The sequence below is a fragment of the Plectrocnemia conspersa genome, unplaced genomic scaffold (assembly GCF_051122295.1).
Source record: "Plectrocnemia conspersa isolate PC_06_02 unplaced genomic scaffold, ASM5112229v1 ptg000010l, whole genome shotgun sequence".
Taxonomy (NCBI): Eukaryota; Metazoa; Arthropoda; class Insecta; order Trichoptera; family Polycentropodidae; genus Plectrocnemia; species Plectrocnemia conspersa.
In genome coordinates, this window is record NW_028277174.1 from 5241506 (window position 1) to 5255020 (window position 13515).

The window sequence follows — 13515 nt, forward strand, 5'->3', positions numbered from 1 at the left end:
GATGATGGTGGCACATGTATCGCTCTTTTGTGCATTATGGGAATTGATATGCTAAAAAGCTGCTTTCACCACGAATATATGTATATTTTGGTTCAAATTACAAATGTGGCATGCGTCAGCTTTCGAACGAAATATACTTGTATTCTTAAAATGTGTATGAAACAATTAAATTTTTAATCAAATATTCTCTATATGGACAAAATAAAAAAAGGTTGCGCTGAATTTTATATAAAATGACCATTCTGATCATTAAAAAAATATTAATAAAAGACTCGGGAAACTTCGCGCGTTGGGTGCCGAAAAAACAGCAGAATCGAAACTTCTATAAAAGATATTATAAAATAAGTCAATCCCAAAAATAAAATTTTTAAAATATTTTGTAAACTAAATTTTGATTTAAAATTTACACTGATGTTATTTTTGTCAATAAATATAGTATATTGTTAGAGTCATATACTATTTATACTGAAAACTTAAGCGTTACTTAAAAATACTAGCGCTAAACCTTTTCAATCGACTATGAATTGACATCCTAATAGTTCGATTTATTTACAATATTCTCAAAGTTTTTATTATTATATAAAATCCGTCACGAGTCATAGTGTTTCACTTTCGGCACTGCAGGGTCTCGATAACATTGAGTGCATTTTAGAAATTAGAAATCGATATATCGTTTCTTACAATTTAATAATGCATTGAATCGAAATAATGCTAATCCGAACATCACACGCGTCACGGCGTTTTTTGTCACTCGCGGTTTTCTTCACTGTTTGCCACACACTAGTATTACCTGACGCGGTCGTTTGTCACCAAGCGTCTATGGATCACTGTCACTCGTTTTCGGCGCGTAGATCTCGTGTAGATCTCGCGTAGATCGCGCAGCGCGTGCGCAGGCGGCAGGCTTCAGCGCACGTCTGAGGGTCGAGGCGCTACGGTCAGCCGAACAGCAATCAGCACGACCACATGACATACAAACATCACGGGTCGTGTCTGATGATTCACTATTGGTGGAGCCAGGTGTTGCGAAATTTGCGGTGTGTATGTATGTTTGCAAGAAATTTTGTCAGTCGGTCAGGTAGGGTGTTGAGAAATCGACGAAATGTCGTTGAGTGGGCGCGATTAGGCTACAAGTAGGCATCCAGTGAATAATCGAGGGTCTAAAGTAGAAAGAGCTCTTATTATTAACCATAAGTAAGATCAAGCTAATTAATATAAACCTATTTTTTAAATGTGTACGATTTTCACTAAGAAAATTGTAGACCTTAGTATGATGGTATGTGAAAATATAATATTTTGTTAGGTATAACCAACGATATGATTCCTGATTCCTGATTCTGAACTAGAAATTCTAGTACGCAAAGAAAATCTCAAAAAAAAAGAGTCAAATATAAAAAATAATATCATTTTTGTGAAAATATATCGGAGTATATTTTCACCAGTAGATATGTATTTTTACCAGTAAAAATATAATTTATCTGGCAGGTGCTAGTAAAATTATATAATTTCAATTTTTCGATACGTAGTATTTATCGTTATTTATTTACATACGATGTATAAATGTTACAGGGAATATGTATTTTTCAGTGAAATTATATTTTCACTAGTAAAGTACAAATACATTTTCACCAGTAAATATTTCTTGAGATAGATATAGATTTCTACTAGCAAAAATATAATTTAACTGATGGGGGCTAGTGAAATTTTATGCTGCTCTAAAATGTCTATGAAAATCAATTTGTCATTTGCGAAACGTCCATTTCCTGTTCAAACCTAACCTAACCTAATGAAAGTTCTAAAACAAAATACATTTTTAGAACTTTCATTAGGTCAAGTTCAAAATTCAAACTAAGTCAGTTCATCTCTCAAGTAAAATTAGCTGGAGAAGTAATACAAACAGACGTCGCATTTCGGATATTGCTCCATAGTTTGTCTGCACTTCGATATTACATTGTTTTAAAAATACATAAATGTCACTATTCGTCCGCCAAAGCCATATTTAACACATGCTTAGTGAAGCATATTTTATTGATTATTTGGATAAAAAAATGTCTCAATGAAGATAAAATGTACAAATAGTAAAAATAATTTTGTGTATAAAATAAATGATTTTGTTTTCACTTCGCCAGTCATCCTTATCATAAAAATAAGCTGCAGGGCATGGCGGTGCGGTCGTTTCTCTATTACATAACATACTCACTATTAACTGTTACGAGTCGTCCGACCTTCATCGTTTTCAAAAGAGTAAGGCCCAATGATGCCGTCTGATTACGATGTGCACCGAACAGGCACTTTTTGGATGTGTAATGGTCTCTCGTGAATCACATGAAGATTTTTATTGCCCCAAATGCCGCAATTTTGATTATTAACATACCCAGAAAGGTGAAAATGTGCTACTTATGGATGCCTCCTAAATTTTTATACCAGGGCTAGAGCAACACTCGCCAATTTATTCCAATAAAATATACATAATTCTCATTATTTTTTGTCGGTAACCATTATCCGAAAGAACCTTATAAGAAATAAGTGCGTAGAAAATTTTAAATATGTTTCTTCAAAATGCGACATATTAAAAAAACGGATTTACATAATTGTTGATTGTGATATTATATAGACATTTACTAATTATTTTACAATATTTCAGTAATATTTATTTATTAACTACTACATTGCCGCGGACCATTATAGTGGCTCTAAGCGATTTATTTATATCTACTAATGTCAAAAGTAGTATTAATTAAATTAGAGTTATAAACGTTTATGTAAATAGTATAGAATACAAAATACATAAATACTGCATAACCCTTTTAGTTCTCGACAAATTCGCCTAACATATGTGAATTATTTTTTGAAAAAATCTATGATTACATGTGTTTAAAAAATTAAAAAAAATGTATACTCTTAATTGATGTAAAGTAATAAAAAGCGTTAATATTTAGTTGTTATAACAATAAAAAAAATGATTATATTTTTCTTATTTATAAATATGAAGAATCAATATTTTCGGTAGTACTGAAGGTCAATTTTTGCCCCAATACCGGTATTACTGGTATTGCAATCCCTACTCATAACGGCGTTGCATAATTTCCATCTGTTCAAATTACGACCGTTACGAAATGACATACGATAACTAAATTGTTTTCTTCCCCAAATCATCGTAATGGCCTGAAAAAACAAAATAAAAGTAAAAGCATTTCTAGATAAAAATTTTGATGAACATAACGTACATCAAAATTTTTATCAAGAGCTTCTACCGGATACTTCTCACAAAACGTGGCTACGCCTAGCATCGACTGAGATTCAAAAGACCGAGGAAGCAGCCGCTTTCCATTTCACGTCAACCATGGCCTAAGATAATTTTTTAATAATTTATAATATCACAATATTGGCAGCACAACAGTTAACTTTCTCGATTTGAGAAACAAATGTTTAATAATTTTATATATGCCTATTAAAAAACAGATTACTACGAATATGTACATACATACATATGTATATTATTAATTTAAGTTATTCCTAATTGAAACTCAGTGTTGATAGTTTATGGTTCAGGTTCGACATTGTAAGCCAGTAGTAAATTAATGAAGGGTTACAATTACGGTACTAATGTGACACCTTTACCCATTGAAATCGTGCGGTCGAATGGCCGTAACGGCCGAATAGTGTTCCCCTCTGTTTCCAATAAAAGCTATTGCTAAGAATTTTTCTATAACTTTATTATTCAATTGAAAACATGTAAAAGTAACATATTAAAAATATATATTTACGGTTAACGCCATTTAAGTCATTATTTAAATATTTAATATATTCGCCCGTTTTGTAACTATTCGTTATTCGAATATTTGTCCAACTATTCGTATTTCTCTATATTTGTAAAATAATATTTTGTATTTTTTGCTTTCTTAAAACAATTAAAAACCGACCAACTTTCAAATTATATTTTTAGAACTTTTATTAGGTCAAGTCCAAAATTCAAACTAAGCCAGCTCATCTCTCAGGGAAAAATAAGCGGAAGAATAAAATAAAATAAATTATTGAAATTTAATAATAGAAGTGTTATTAAAATTATATTATTAAAATAATAATTTGATATTTGAGACGACTTGAATAATAATACGTTCTAAACTTAATTCAAAAATAATTGGGAAACCTTTGTAATTTTTACTAAAAAAAAGTATGAAAAAATACTTATTTTCCAATTGTAATAAATACTGAAAATTTAATTTAAACTACTTTTTTACACATTACAGATTTTTCACGAGTATGAAGCTAATACAATAAAATTTAAGAAAATTAACAATAATTGTTTTTAATAATAATATTTTAGTTGTAGATTGATTACACCTAACAATGAAAATCAAGTTTTTAATTTAAATATTACAATCTTAACATATGTGTGTACAAGTGGGCGAATGTGTGTTTTTTAGCAAAATCAAATATGGAAAATTATTCTAGTATGTATGACATATTGATATTAAAATGAAAATTGTTTGTTTTTGCTATTTAAAATGCAGTATAAATTTACTTTTGTTCTAAATTCTTCATAAATTTCAATATCATTAAATATTCAATTAAGCTTTTTGATTATGCTAATGTAATATAAAAAAATGTCAAATAAAAGTAGCACATTGTAATAATATAACGAATCATAAAATTTTGAACCATTACAATTTCAACCTTATTTCCCAACGTTAGTCCACGTAGGTTTATCAACGAGTACATAATCATAATAATAAAAAATATAGGTTAAACTACCAGTTAAGCTTGATCTGCGCGATTAAGATCTTTGCATGTTCGTTTGATATGAAAATCGTGCGAAAAAATTCTTAGAAGCGCACAACACATGAAGTTATTTTAATTTCCATAGCAAGGAACTGCTTATTAATATCAGGCTATTGTGTTATTCTCATGTGTAAATACTTCCGTTGTTATGAAAATGAATGTGAACTCGTTTATTAGTGGCATTGGCGTTTTAAACACGCTTCGCTAAATTTATTGTCATCGATAAATTGTATATTTCTCTTTACGTTGTATTGGAAAACGAAACAACGTAAACGTGTCAGTGTCACAGATTGTCAAGCGTGTAAGATCTATCGTGTATTACTTAACCGAGAAAAATATATCGACAGTTACATAAATGGATTTGTTTTATGAATTTATTATGATTTTTTTCTATTGAAAGTATATTTCTTTGTCACTCCCACGCAATCGATAAAATTATTCCGGGCTTGAATGTTCTACAAGGTCTGAAATAAAAGTTTTTTATGGACCATTGCGAGTCACTCAGCTTTTGTTAGAACTTAGTTGATTTTTGAGCGAAATTCAAAAGGAAAACTTGAAAAGGCGAAGTTGTAAAAACGGTTTAATTGTGCGTTTGATTCTTCGCTTCAACGGTTTCGCTCTTGTATATAAGTCGTTCATAGGTGTGCAATGCTATGAAGAAAATGAATCGGGTATTGGCATTGTCGGGAAATTGTCGTTTTCAAGTCTGTCCTTACTTTATTCTCGGAAAAGCGGTGGTTGTGAACGTTTAATGGCGGGTTGACTTATTGAATGCGCTTTGTCAAAGTAAAATATGCGATTAAACACGCAGAAAATAACAAAAGTATTTCGACCGGTGAAAAATCTGATCCTTTAAAAAGTACAATTTAATCCGCTGTAATTGTTACACGCAGATTTGATTTTGGGTTTGCGAGATGCGAACCGTGAAATTTTAATTAAAATATCTATCATGTATAAAAGGCCCAATTGTATTATTGTTGCCGGAAATATGAAATGCTTGTGTTAAAAATTATAAACGAGAAGATTACTCATCATAATATAAATGACTCCATAAATCAGTATTATAATTATTGTACGAGCTTTTTGTGTACATTAACCTTTTTAACGTTGTGTTAGATATATTGTATATGTTTCAGTAAATGTTTATTTATCAGTAAAGTAATATTTTCATTGGTATCAAACATTTGCTTTCTAATTTCACTGGTCAATATTAGTAAATGAAAGATAAGGGCATGCGGACCGCATGCCCTTATCTCTCACTCACTCTCGTCACTTAACACGCGAGCGATTGAGAGGGAAAGTATCTCACCGCCCGCGCTTGGTACACAGTCATATTTTATTTTAATGAATATTTTCTGTACTAAGCATTTATATTTATTTTTACCATAAAAACATGTATATTAATATGAAAGATATTTTATAATAGTAATAAAAATATTTAAACGTAAAAATTGCAGTAAATTCTGTATTTGCAACTGAAACAATATTTATCTTGTTATTAATATGCTCTTAAATTATATAATTTAAAGTAGCTAGTACAATACTTCATTTTATCTTACAATGGATACGATATCTGAAAAATCCTAAAGACGAATTCATCTTGATTTTTAGATAAGATTTTTTTTATCAAATATAGGTAACTGAAATACGACAAGCTTCTCGAATTTAATAATACAGATAAAATTAAACTTTTATCTCCAAAATATGTATCTGAATCGTGATTACGCATGAATTGGACAGCTAATTAAAAAAATTATAAAAATATATTGTTGTTCAAAAATTTAATAAGCATTATTTTTCTTAATCTAATAAATAGTTTGGTTTTTAATTGGCTACAATTTGATCATTTTAATCACTTTAGTCCATTTTTTTAAATCAATGTTCCTTTTTTATTTATGTATTGAGTAGTTGGATTATATATTATTTATTTATTGGGTAGCTTTGTTTTCTTTTAAAAAAAAAAACCGCATTACAAAAATGTTTCGTCCTTGTCTCCCGCTTTTACTTTTTTTGGTCTGACGCGAAACGAAAGTTCTTATATCACGCATAAAGTATCGGTCAAAATTCCTCATTATCTGTACTTATTATATAAGTATCTGTACATATTATTGCCTCCAGATGCAAAGTGACATTTCTTAATTTCAAACTAATAATTATTTACAATTAATATAATAAATTTCACAGATTTTCAGTCTGGTATCTTTTTTTGATTTAACGTTTATTACAAGGTTAAAAATACATATATTAAATAAATTCAATTACAATTTGCTGGTTTATAACCATTTTTTAGTTAAAAAAAAAAAAAATTAGAATAGTAATAAAAATAGTTTAGTATTTTAATACTTAATTGTAGGTATTGATTGTGTACTGATTGCTAACGCATTGGGCTCATGACTTTCATTCTGGAACAGAATATTAAAAAAATACAATCTATCTGGTATCTAATTTTACTTGAAATGCTAACTTTTTCTTAATCCTGTATATTTCATGCAGCGAGAAGAGATTTATTGATTTGTCAGTTTACAATTATTGAGATTATTTCATTATCTGGGACAATTCTTTTCAAATTTTTGCATTGCTTGAACTATTTTTTTAATATAAATCTTTTCAAAGATTCTATTTTGTACGTCAAGTTCTTGTTTTTATTTGAGTTTAAAAATACAATAAGTCTTCATTTATAAAATCACTCCAATTGTTTTTGATAAGTTGATATTTTCATTAGCAACTTAAAAATTTAGTGGTTGGCTGAGTTGTATGAAAATATTACAAATTTGTAATCTCTTCAACATTTAAATTTGTAATGTTTTCGTAGCGTTTAGTTCATATTTTTCATATTAGGTATGTACATTAGTGTTTTAAGCTAATTAAGTCTTAAGCACTATTCTTGGTATGGAAAATGTAATTTTTAAATAGCATGCCTTAAAGGTGGCAATATTATCTTGGTTGTAACATAATGGTAGTATTTGAAAGTAAATCATGCATTGTCAATAATTAAAAGAATTGTTTTATTATTGAAATATTATTTTAATTAATTAAGTATTTAATTTTAAATTTAATATTTCTCGTTCTCTAAGTTTATATAATCAATGAAATTACTCACATCTCTAAAGATAATATTATTTAATTTTGTGATAATAAAGGTTTTTTTTTACTAACTTCGAGCATTTAACTATCTGGCACGTGACAAGTGCAGGTGTATCGAATGTTTAAAATTTGGTTGCTCTTGACAAAGAAATTAATTTTCGAGATTATGATTATTAATCTTAGGATTAATGTGTATCGTAAATTATGTAGGGTCCAGAAATTTGATTTCTAAACTGCTAGTGTAGTGTATAATTGTAAGAAAAAATAAGTGTTTCAAACACAATATATTTTATATTACATTTTCATCAAATATATATTGGTTCTTGAGACTATTAATCATAGTAAAAAGTTGAGAAAGTATGAAATATTAAAGCACGATACAATTTACAATATCACAAGTTAAGATCTAATCTATAAAATTATATTTACTTATACAGAAAATAATTATATTATTATTTTCATCGTTAATCTAAGTATTGAATGTCTTTGGTGAAATTTGAAATATAATCTTAGCGCTTCTAACCAAAGTGGTAATTTATAAGATTTTCTGCTTTTCGTGTTTTTGCGGTAACATATATTGTAGAACGTGATAAATTTTGCTCCTATATTTTATTTTTAGTTGGCTTGATAAACAATACATAATACATTTAAACTTTAGTATAACTAATTATAATACTCTCTCTTCTCTAGAAAATAACAATATGCGGCATGTTTGGTTTTAATAAATACAATTTACGTTTTTGAATAAAATAAATGGAATATGTTATATAATATACTTTTATAAAAAACACTCGTACAATAATATCTTTAAAAGCAAAACGCAATATATTTTCAATCGACAGTTATAATACTATTTGTGTAATTTGTGGTTTTATTTTCTGTCGTCAAGGCTCGCGTGTGCTTTCGTAATAAATTATTTAATAATAAAACGTGCCATAAAACTTGAATCATATAGAGTGAAAAAATAAGGGCATCGCCAATCCCTTTGGTGTAGTTACGCGGATAGAAACGAAAAGGTTAAAGAAGGTTTGGCAGCAGACGGATGCTGTGTACTTGAAAATAAAACTTCATCGTGGGAGCCATTTATCTTCACAATGGTCGCAAATGGGACTGTTATTATAGAATACATTAGAACACCTCTACAAGGACGGTTTAAATAAAAAATGTACATATATTAAAAACTTTTTAAGGCTTGTTATAATCTATTATGAATTGTCTTCTTTAACATATTCGAAATAGTTTGGGTACACCGTACATTATTATTACAAAAGCTAAACCGATTACGTGCTTGTTGAACTATTCCAAAAGTCGAGGTCGTATGGGGTTCGTCTTTCCCGGTTTTCTCTTCCCAGTTGTTTCGTATTTTCAATTTTACCGATCGGGGTGGTCTTTTAGGCAGGTCCCTCGGGGTACAATTTTCGAGTTTGTCGAAACTTTCTGATTACGTCTCGCACCGAAACGTTGAAGTGTTATTATATATTATATTTTTAGACGTTCGAAGAGCAAATTTAGAAAACGACCGATGACGATTTATATAAGGATAGACTTTCATTTGATCTTACGATATTCCTACGGTTTATCCGATTAAGGTCGGTAACAAAAATAGGAACCTAACGGCGATTTATGTGTCGGATTAAAGTTTTGTCTTCATTTACCCGCGGAGACTCGTGTTTTTGCCTGTCTTTTTTACCCTTAGCACTTACCCGCCTTTGGTTTTGTATTTCATTTTTTTGAAATTTATTTCCGTGAAAGGTGAGTTTGTCTCGGTTTCTCGGGTATTTTTTCACAAGAGCATTGCGAGACAAACTGGCGACTTTTTGTCATTTCTAATTAATGTAATACCATTTCTTTTTCAAATTACGTTTTCCGCGTACTTTTTATTTAATATAATATTTTTTATAAAATATACGAAAGAAATGTTGATTTTATTTATGTTCACATATACGTTCATGTATAAAAACACAATAGAGATCATTTTGGTTTATTTGTTGTACAAATGGAATTATCTTCGTGTGTCAAGTTCAGAACATAAATCAAAGTCATATTTGCTTCGTCCTTTGTATCTATATATATATATATATATATACATATATTGTACATTTAAAATACTGTTGGGCCGAAAATTATTTAATGTATTACTTTCAAAATATTGTAGCAATTTATTATAGTGCTTAAAATTAATTGCCTAAAGAAAATTTGATACGCTTGTTGTTAACCTTAATTTAATTATAATACAATATCAATCTCTTTGGGTCTTGTCACATATATACATCACTCTAATAGTATATTTTTCAATGTACAGGAATATCAAAAATAGTACATTTTTATTTATATATTATTTATTATATAATATTTCTAACCGAATAATAAATTTAATTATTATAATTAATTTTGTGATAATAAAGTGCTATTTATATTCTGTGAGCGTTCGGCTATCCCGCACGTGATAAGTGCAGGTGTATCAGACATTTAAAATTTGCTTGTTTTAGATAAAAAATAAATTTTAGAGATTCTAATACCTATGAATCCTGGGATTCATAGGTATTTTGAATCATCCGGATTCTGGAATTAGATTCCATAATTGATATACGAGAAAGTAAGTGTTTCAAAAACAGATATTAAAAACTATATTTTTATCCCCAGTAATATTAATATTAAAAAGTTAAGAAAAAAAAACATGTCACAGGATCACAATAAAATATTTAATCTCTAAAATTATACTTGCTTTTACTGAAAATCATTACATCATCATAGTAGTTCCAAGTATTGGATGACAGTCTTGTGTAAAATATGAAATATAATCTTAACATTTCGAATCAAAGTAGTACTGTTTTTTATGTTTTCACAGTAACATATAGAAATTAAAAAATATCCTATATATAACAATACATTATACATTTAAACTTTGATATAACTTATTATTTTTTTAAATTACAATATCTGTCATGTCGGGTTTTGATATAAATATAATTTACGTTTTTAAACAAAATAAATGAAATAAGTTATAAACTTTGCCCCTATATTTAACTATTAGGTGGTTTAATAAAACCTTACAGTGCGATACAATTTAAAACAAGCTTGTTTATTGCTAATATTTTTACATGTAATTTAAAAAAAGGCTGGTAGATGACAATACGAATAAATGGCCGTCAACACGTCAACCGCACTTAAAACAAGTTTATAGAAATTAAAATCATTACTAAATTTTTTATATTTATCAATCAATTGGAGTAATGATAAGTATATCGAACGTATAACCGTATCGTGTGCTTCAGAGCTAATAGTAGGAGGGCGTAAACCCAAACTTGCCATCTCTTTCCCAATTATTAATAATGATGAAATGGATAGCTCTCGTACTGACTGTGTTAACGCAAATATAGTATAGCGAGGAGATTAGATAAACGAGGTTCAGTTCCTACGTAATGGTTCAGCAGGCGGTGCACGAGTGACTTTTATTGCCGGTACTAAACGCCATAAAAACTAACTTGACAGTTTTATATCAATAAATTATGGGATCATAATTATTAAACTTAATCTATTACATACTATTGTAAGGTGTTTGAATTATAAATATAGATACCAAAAACAAGAAATGTTTTTTAACAATACAGATCTTCAAATCGACAATAGGTTTATCGTCCATAATGAATTTTACAACGGAAGAAAGATCTTTAAGACGATAATAGCCCATCAATAATAATTTGAGATATCATGCAAACGATATATTTGGCTTTAAATAATAAAAACAAAAGAGATTGGCATCAACAATGCATATAATAATTATGTAAGACACACAGTATTGCACAAAAACCATACACTTTTAAATGCCAAAAATAATCACTCATTACCGCAGCATAAGACGCACACTACATACAATCATTTATCCCTTGCATCTAACACTACCGTTCCTCGTATTTTTCTCATATATTGCTATTTTATATAATGAAAACTTTTTCAGACGTTATTTTAAAAATAGCACAGTGCAGTTTCACTACAGTTATTATTTTTATCATGATCCTATTAGTTAAAGATAATCTTTTTAAAATCAATAATAATTAAGTCATGTCTTGATATATATTAAATTTAAATTGTATTGTTGTAAAATTTATATTATATATATATTTGAGTATCGTGAACTCTTCCACATCATTATAACTTTTCTTCGTTTTATTACATCTTGCCTCAACTAAGTTACAAAGTAAAATGTATAATATTCAGATTCGTGCGACAAAGGTGAAAGGTTAAAAACATATAACTATTAACTACGCTACTTTATATATATGCATATATATATTTTTTTTATAGGCATGTTAATAAAACAATAAATTTCCGATTACTTCTCTCGGTACAGTTACCTCACTATTATATTATAATAATATAAAAACACACTGTTTGATAATATGGCATTATTCACGGGTTCATGTAAAACCCTTGAACCGTGCAGCTCCGCATAATTACTTCCTCTGTACACGCGTGGAAATCAGAGGTTACCGGTACATCTGATCACGTATCCGGGTGTATCCCGGCGGCCTTCGTTCGGTGTCATAACGTGGAATTGGACTAATTTGGAATTGATTATGACCACGTGCGCCCTGTGCCGTTTTAATTGCGAGCGACCTATTTCGACTAAGTGCATTAGATTATGGCGCACGAGGCGACCTAATTGTTTTTTTTATGTTTTATTTGAATGGAATATTAATTCGTGTAATGAGCGTGAATACGAAAAATGTGTATTGTTCTAGTTAAAAGTTGCGTTTTTAACGCCGAAGTAAATCCGAGATAATCTGTGGGTTGATTTTTCCGACTCGCGGAAGCTAGGGTTTTTGCAATTTTAATTTTAACACGAATTATTCCTGTAGTGGATTTTTACTCTGAAATTCCACGGTACGGCGGATAAATTTTTTCAAGTGATTTTTAATAGGATTAAATGAAAAATATACGTTGATATAAATTAGAAGCTATGAGATTTTTTTAACCGAAGAACGAATATATATATTTTATTGTAAAATACTAACTTTCATATTATTAATATTATCATTGGCTTTATGGTTAAATACTATTTCTCTGTAACAGTTTTTTAGTTTATTTATTTTACATCAAAACCTTTCATATTTTTTGAGTACCTTTTCCGATGTTAGTTTAGAAGAATATTGACATTATACTATCAAAGGCTTGAGTGTTGATGCTAAATTCATGTATCTTTTTTTTAATATATCATCGTAGAGTTAATATTTGATCAGCTGTAGAACGATTTGGTTTGAATCAAAACCGGAAGCGTTAAAACTTTTTTTATTTATTCATGCTTGCACATTTTTTATTTGGCTCAAAGAGTTAATTTTTATCAATTGAATTGAAGACGTATGTTTGCATCTAACATCAGATGTAGATAAGATCTCATAAATAAATATATCAATAAATCGACAATATGATTTAGCACATTGATTACGTCATCTCAACTTGATATAAAAAAGAACCAGTTTATACTGTGTATTTATTGTAAACGTGTGTTTTAACCTTTTTGTTAAATATGTCACTTAATCACATTAATTGAAATATAATAATTCAAAAAATTAATATCCTTTTTACCATCATCTTTGTGTCTGTAATAATTCAGGTCCTTATTTTATTGTCACTATCTGCAAACATGTCTAC

General features: G+C 28.8%; 2 protein-coding genes across 3 annotated transcripts in view; one reads left to right on the forward strand and one right to left on the reverse strand.

Moving 5' to 3' along the window:
* jv (javelin) overlaps window positions 1–916 on the reverse strand; it is a 34018-nt gene extending 33102 nt beyond the window's left edge. For both annotated transcript variants that reach the window (XM_088195419.1, XM_088195420.1), the window contains exon 1: window positions 791–916. The gene's annotated coding sequence lies outside the window, so the exon portion shown is untranslated. The remainder of the gene's footprint in view (window positions 1–790) is intronic.
* MCU (mitochondrial calcium uniporter) overlaps window positions 1–13515 on the forward strand; it is a 175337-nt gene that overhangs the window by 75966 nt on the left and 85856 nt on the right. The window lies entirely within an intron of this gene.